We start from the raw sequence: 7,380 nt of genomic DNA, 5'->3' as shown, positions 1-7,380 counted from the left end.
CGTCTGCCTTCTCCACTTCTCTCCGTAATCTTTGGTAACTCGGAAAAGAGAGTCAATTCTTCGATTCCAATCTAAGAAACGGCAGCCAAGAAATCAAGCCCAAATCGTGCCATTTATCGCAAGGGTAAACTTTAACCTTTGAGGACGTGGACGCCCTAACCACTTCCCGGACAGTCAGAAACAGAAGACCGTTAAAAGAAAAAGAGAGAGAGAATTTCCGAAGAAACTCGACAATCCTGGAACCAACATCCCCAGTAATGCCCTGGGAATAACCGAAAAAAGAAAAGGACACGTGTTATTTCTAACAAATTGCTATCATTTAGCTCCGTGTTCTTTCGGTAATTGGATACCACACTCCGGGAGCGAAACCGCATCATATTGCAAGATTCGCCCCTGTAGCTGACTCCAAGAAGGAATCAAGAACCCGCTGGGAATTATAACCTTCCCCCCATCCCCCCCAACTCGCCGCAGAACCCTGGCACCGTATCATTTCCCCTCTCTGACCAGACCTTCTGATAGGCGCCATTATATGACCTCAAATACAAAGTTAATCTTCAGGAATATCTCGGTAGCTACCGTGTGAATTATCAAACGAAAATTTGTTGCAATTTTATGGTTTTCCCTCCTTTTCTACTTTTCATGTCATGTCTGTAATTGAGGTCGACCCCACCGATCTTTTTCTAGCCCTTTAAACGAGAAATCATGAAGAAGATAATATCCTCCGATCTTGCAGTTCCTTGTCTAGAAAAAGTCTCTTTGGTGTTAACACCCAATCACAGGCTATTCCAAATCACAGAATATCACGTAAAGTTCCGGTGAACGCACGGAATTATCTTAAATCCACAAAGCACCAATCACCAGCAATCTTTGCGCTGGAGAGTGCACGCTGTATATATTTGTTGAATTACTGCAAATTGGCCACGATCGGGGCATGGTAATTTGTTGTACGGCTACTACAGGACGTGTAGTGATGCAGAAACCAAGCAGTGACTCGCTTGAACTCTGCAAAAGAAGATACTCGACTGTCGTGCACACATGATAATCATTGTTACCTGCGTGTTTCTTTACGTTAAGACCAATAAAAATAAATCCACCGTGTGTAATTTCAATCGCATCCGTCATCAAGTTTTGGGTGTTGTTGTTAGAGCTCCAACGAATATATCAAGGCTTAAAGTGACATGATTATTATGAATATAACCCACATCATGGCTACTTTAGAAGATTATGTATATTATTACTAAAATGTTACAGTTCATAAAACACGTGTATTAATTTAGAGTGCATTGTGATCATTAATGACCGGATTCTTATGTAAGCAAAACATGCGAAATATGTACAAAAATCGCTTAAATATGTACAAAATTTGTTAATATACTGAAATATGTGAAAATATGGTATATTAAACCTGAAAGTAACTATATTAAAATATGTAATATGCATATTCTTTCTCGTTTATGTGCTTTTTTGGATTCGTGACATTGAAAATGTAATTATACTAAATTAATTTCTCAATGTTAATTACATTTTAAAAAGTTATGTTGAAATAATGAAATTGTAATGTGCTAATTAGGCCTACATTAGAAATTCATAAACTGATAATGTGAATGACAACAGTTTTGAGTACAGTGCAATCAGTTATTTTCCACCACGAGAAATGCATGCAAATTTGTACAAGAAGAATATTCTCATTGAATGAACAAAATGGTTCGTCAGGCAAAAAATGAAATGTACATTTAATATAACAATACATTATTTCTCATAGAAATAAAAATTGCTTCTGTTTCAGTACATACCATGTCAATGTGATGCACAGTAAATCACTAAATATATTTTGATATATATATATATATATATATATATATATATATTTTATCGGACCACAATAATAGCTCCTCAGCTCGCTAAATTGAAAAATAAAAAAATGGCGCAAATACAGCATTCTATGTAAAAATATGTAATGTAAACGCGAAATATGTAAAATATATGAAAATGTGAAACATAGAATTCACATACATGGTTCCTAACATCGTAATTCGCCGACATTTGTAATTTTTACTTGGCTACATAGAAAGGAAAAAAATATATGTAATTGCAAAAATTTACGGGCCCTATCATTAGCCTATGAGATACATTGAAACAACAAAATGTCATCATTTAGGTGATGGTAATATATTTTTTTAATCGTAATTAAGTATCAACCCATCATGACAATCTTTCTCGCTGAGTACTGGATGTCTGTGATAAAATCTTAACTTGTTTCTTGCAGTTCGACATTCCATCGAACCAAAGTGAACCGACCTGATCTAGGACGACTCCACTGGAAGAGGAATCACTACAAGTTAACTCTCCCACACTCAAAGTGATATGACGCTGGCTAAATGGTTCGAGCGAGAAATAAAATCTCCTGTAAAACAGATCATAACTGCCGTGCGAGGAGAGAGTGAAATCATCCGTGTTAAGGTGGTTCCGCTCGCGGTGTCGGGTTACAGACCCCACACGTAACGCAGCCACGGATCAAGCTAGGGACTGGCCTGTCCCGATCGTCCCAGGAGTTTCAATTTCGCAGGTTGCTGAATGCTAAAGTCATGGGACACACCTATCCATCGAGGCTACCATTACAACCGCAAGGCAGTCTTCAAGGTCTGTGAAACACAAGGGAAAATTGTTCTCATCGGCCAATTGACAGATCCCCACCCTGCCTTTGTCAACATAAATGAAACGTTCAACTACTGATTCATCGTCATTAGAGAGTTATGATTCCAGTAAAGTTTGAAAGACATATCGAAAAGTTTGTGAAAATAAGCAATAAACAAACATTTAAAGAAAACACTTTCGAAGAATTAATTCTCACTTTTTTTTTAACAAGGATAGCGACTAGTTATGCAGCTGTTCACCTGCAAATTAATAACCAAAACTTCCAAGTTAAAACTCTATAATACTTCATAATAAAACTATGTTATCTATGCATTCGAGACGTGGACACTAAAGAAAAAATGGAAGAACAGCTCTAGAGAAACTTCAAAATAAATTTTTGAGGTACCTGTTATTTAAACCCGGTGCTAAATATCCGAAGTTCACCTCGGGTAACACGTTGCGTGAAATGTTGAATGTTCAGTCGCTCGAAAACAGAAGACAAATGCATTAACTGACTTTCTTGTCCAAACTTGTCAACGGAAAAATAGATTCCCCAGCTCTACTCTCACAATTAAACTTTTATGTTCCAAACGCTATTTTAAGACCCAGAAAAAATATCTTTAAAATCTCGCATGGAAGAACCAACATGGTTGAAATGGAACCCCTGAGGAGAATGTGCAAGTTGTTCAACTCAGTGTCTAGTAATAACCCTAGGATCGATCTTTTCAGATTTAAAAGTCGTTGTATTTTCTGAACATTGTAGCCTATACAAACAGGACACAATTAAGATTGTTTTGTTCATAATCTCACCCTAAATTAGACATTATCTATATTTTTGTTTAACCTTATTTAATATAAAATACTGTTTCAATTTCACTGTTGTATGTTTATCATTATGTCTCTTATATGTGCAACTTATTACTCAATATCTCTATTACACTACTACTATTTACATGTATATAAGCTGATTACCTCTGGATAACTTGTATACAAATATTACATAAACTCTATCAAATCAAGCAATATATGAAATCAGTCATGTTTATAAGTATGTTGTAGATTGAAATGTCATATTTCTCACTTGATGTAATATTATTTTTGTATTTTGTATTACTTTTTTCTTTACTCTGTGAACACTGTAATTGGGCATGTGCCTGTGTGTTCGAAATAAATAAATAAATAGCGTTGCTCACGAGATGAGACATTTCCAGTCTCCTCTCTTTTTCTAGACTTAGACACGAGACAAGCTAATATTTTCAAGACGAGACGGCATTTTCACGAGACGAGACGCGAATACAACACTAGAACAGTTTCTAATCTTTAAAAGAAAAAAATTGTGGAAGATATTTGGACCAAATAATGTGAATGAGTGAACTGGATATATTGATAAAACTAAAGAAATAAAATCTCGATTGGTCATATCAAAAGTATGGAAGCAGCACGAACGGTTAAAAGAGTAACAAATTGGAAACCATTTGCATCTGGTGTAAAAGAAAGGCCAAAAAATAAATGGAAAGCCGACGTAGAATATTTACGGAGAATCAAAGTTAGAAATTGGAGACGACAGGCAGAGTATACAAAGCAGTGGCACAATATTGTTAATCTGGTCAAGACATACAAAGAGTTGTAGGGTCGTACAGAGAAGAATTCCCTGACTATCTCAAGTCATTTTAAAACACATTTGCACACAATTGTGTCGTGTTTCAACATAAAAATAATCAAATTTTAAGTGTTAAAGCACACTTATTAATCAAGAGAATCAAGTTTATCCAACAATGCCCAAAACAAATTTTCAAATGTAAACTATAAAACATTTCTTATGTAGAAGCTGATCCAAATAAAAACTGGGATTTATTTTCATTCCAAAATCCCGGCAAGTTAAAAGAAAAAGCACTGATTTCCGTGAACTTTCCAGGACTTCCGTGTCACTTTTAGTTAAAAAAAATCAATTTCACACTTACACTCAAATCCATAACAGGAATGTAATTATAAACAGGCTTCACACAGAGGGGTAAACATCTACAAATTGTAGCAATAAGTCAATCAAATAGGATATTTTTATTTTAATAGCAATGCAGAATTGTGAACAACAAACGCATTATATATTCACTAAGTTCTTAAATTTATGTCATCACTCATGTGATATTAATGATCCAGGAAGGTATTTTTCTGCTATGGATATTACAAGAAATGAAAAATCAACTGGGAAAACATATACATAATGGGTACTTTAAACAAATACACAGCACACTTACTACATAAAAACCAACACTTATTTTCAACCAGTGATTGTTGTTTGGCCTTCAAATGTTTTAGGTAGCTTATATGAGAGAAAGACATGCAATGCAATATCTTCAAACCTTCAAATCACACAGTTATTTCAAGCCAGCATAATCTCTTGCGAATGGTTACTAGCATTACCAAAATCATCACGAACTTAATAACTGCAATTTTAATATGTCATTACTCAAATACTTTATACACTCACAAAGAACTAAATATTACAGACTTATTCTTTTTTATTCAACATGGTAAAGTATTCAATGCATTCTCCAGTTAAAAAAAATTGAAACTTTTTTTTTTTTTGCCTCTTAACTATTCGATTGCTTTTTAAAAATACAAAGGGATTTCATGAATATCCATCCACTATTTGGATGATTACAGGTCGTCATCATCACCATCATCGGCAAGAGCAGTATTCTGTGCATCCTCAAGGTCCTTCTCAATCTGCATCTGCCACTGGGGATCCATCGGTACCTCTGGTGGGATAAGGGCAGGCTTGACAAGAAGCTCCAAGTAGGGATCTCCAATCAACTTCCTAGCCAACCAGAGGAAAGGCTTCTCAAAGTTGTAGTTGGCCTTAGCACTGACGTCATAGTACTGAAGATCCGTCTTCCTGTGAAAGATAACAGTCCTTGCTTGAACCTTCCAGTCCTTGATGTCAACTTTATTCCCGCAAAGGACTATCGGAATGTTCTTGCAGACACGGACCAGATCTCTATGCCAGTTCGAAACGTTCTGGTAACTAACTCTCGATGTGACGTCAAACATGATGATAGCACAATGGGCATATTTGTAGTAGCCGTCTCTTAAGCCTCCAAATTTCTCCTGGCCTGCTGTGTCCCAAACGTTGAACCTGATGGTGCCTCCGTAGGTGTAAAAGTCTAGAGGATGAATTTCCACCCCCATTGTCTCAACATACTTCTTCTTAAATGCACCTACCACGTGCCGTTGCACAAAAGTAGTTTTTCCACTACCACCATCTCCGACAACAACACACTTGAATGTTCGCACGTCTGCATCTCGGGGCATGGTGGATTGCTAAGACTGAGCAGTAACCTAAATTATTTACGGTTCATTAATTTCACGTCCAAAAATAGAGAAATGTTGGGATAAACAGACGCTACTAGGCAATAGCTATACCCCGCTGTTCTATTGTAGCACTACTATTATTACCGGTATTTATTTTTGGACCTAACAGCTTGTAATCAGTTTTTTTTGTTCCATTATAATATGCATATAAAATATACATAATTGCTTTACATAACAAATATTAGTCTCCCCCCTATTTCACAGATATTAGATTCAAAAAGAAAAACATTCCCCTTTACAATTATAGGGTGAACCAAAAGTCCCAAATTGAATTGAATTGTAGACAAACCTGCAAAATGTTATTTTAACAGCATGCGTATGATGAGAGGATTGTATACCATTAAATCAGACCAATGGCCACCATTTAGCTACTCTGTGTGCACACCGCCATTTTCATGTCACAGTATTATTCGCCCCCAGGTGCGATGCGATGTGAAATCCTCCGTAACTTGACTGGCGTGAAGGAAGCAAACACAATGCGAACAGCTTCTTGAAGTTCCTCAGTTGTCTGATAACGATTATGGGCGACTTTCTGTTTGATGTGCCCCATAGCGCATTATCACAAGATGTCAGATTTTGACTTCTGGGTGACCATTTTAAAGGTGCTGGTAAATTTGGCGATCCTCGTCCAATCCGTTTGTCTCTGAACACATCATTGAGGAATTATCTTAAAATGGCCACCCCGAAATCCAGATATAACATCTTACGTCACGGAGGATTTCACATCGCACCTGGAGGCAAATAATACTGTGCCATGAAAATGACGGTGTGCACACAGATCCTCTGGAGTTAATAGTGGTCATTGATCTGATTTAATGGTATACCATCCTCTTATTATACGCATGCTGTTAAAATAACATTTTGCAGGTTTGTCTAAAATTCAAAGAGGGGGTAATGGGACTTTTGGTACACCCTGTATGTTACACTTTCTTAAAAATGTTACCAGACCCATCCGAATATGCGGATTGACAACAAAACTTGTCAAATTTATTGGAAGCTGTTCCTTTAAATTATATAAAAGTATATATAAAGTTTTGTACAATGTATTTCTTACCCTATTATATTTTGGACATTCGAGTATTGTGTTCCGCGTCTGCACTTTCCCAACCACATTCCCATTGTTGCCTAGGACATCAATGACCCGATCTCAGTTTGTTAATTAGTACAATTACAGGAGAGGACAAAAATATGGAAACACACGCGAAGAAAAGCCGGAATCCTGTAGCTATTAAGGTGCAGGAACGCCTTTAGCTTCCAAAACTGTCTGCAGTCTCCGAGGAATGGACAAGTACAAGTCCTGGATGGTGGATAATGGGATCTTGCAGCATTCTTCAGACAAAACGCGGTCACAATCCTCCTCAGTGTCATGTCTCT

At 36.7% G+C, this 7,380-nt stretch overlaps 1 pseudogene; it reads right to left on the bottom strand.

Annotated features, from left to right (window-relative positions):
* Positions 1-5,177: 5,177 nt before the first annotated feature.
* On the bottom strand, positions 5,178-6,018 carry LOC146005182 (GTP-binding nuclear protein Ran pseudogene; annotated as a pseudogene).
* Between the last annotated feature and the right edge of the window lie 1,362 nt (positions 6,019-7,380).

Source organism: Lepisma saccharinum, chromosome 23 (assembly GCF_977018435.1).
Source record: "Lepisma saccharinum chromosome 23, izLepSacc3.1, whole genome shotgun sequence".
Classification (NCBI taxonomy): domain Eukaryota; kingdom Metazoa; phylum Arthropoda; class Insecta; order Zygentoma; family Lepismatidae; genus Lepisma; species Lepisma saccharinum.
The sequence above is the reverse complement of the archived record's forward strand: the minus strand, read 5'-3'. Positions and strand labels throughout refer to the sequence as shown.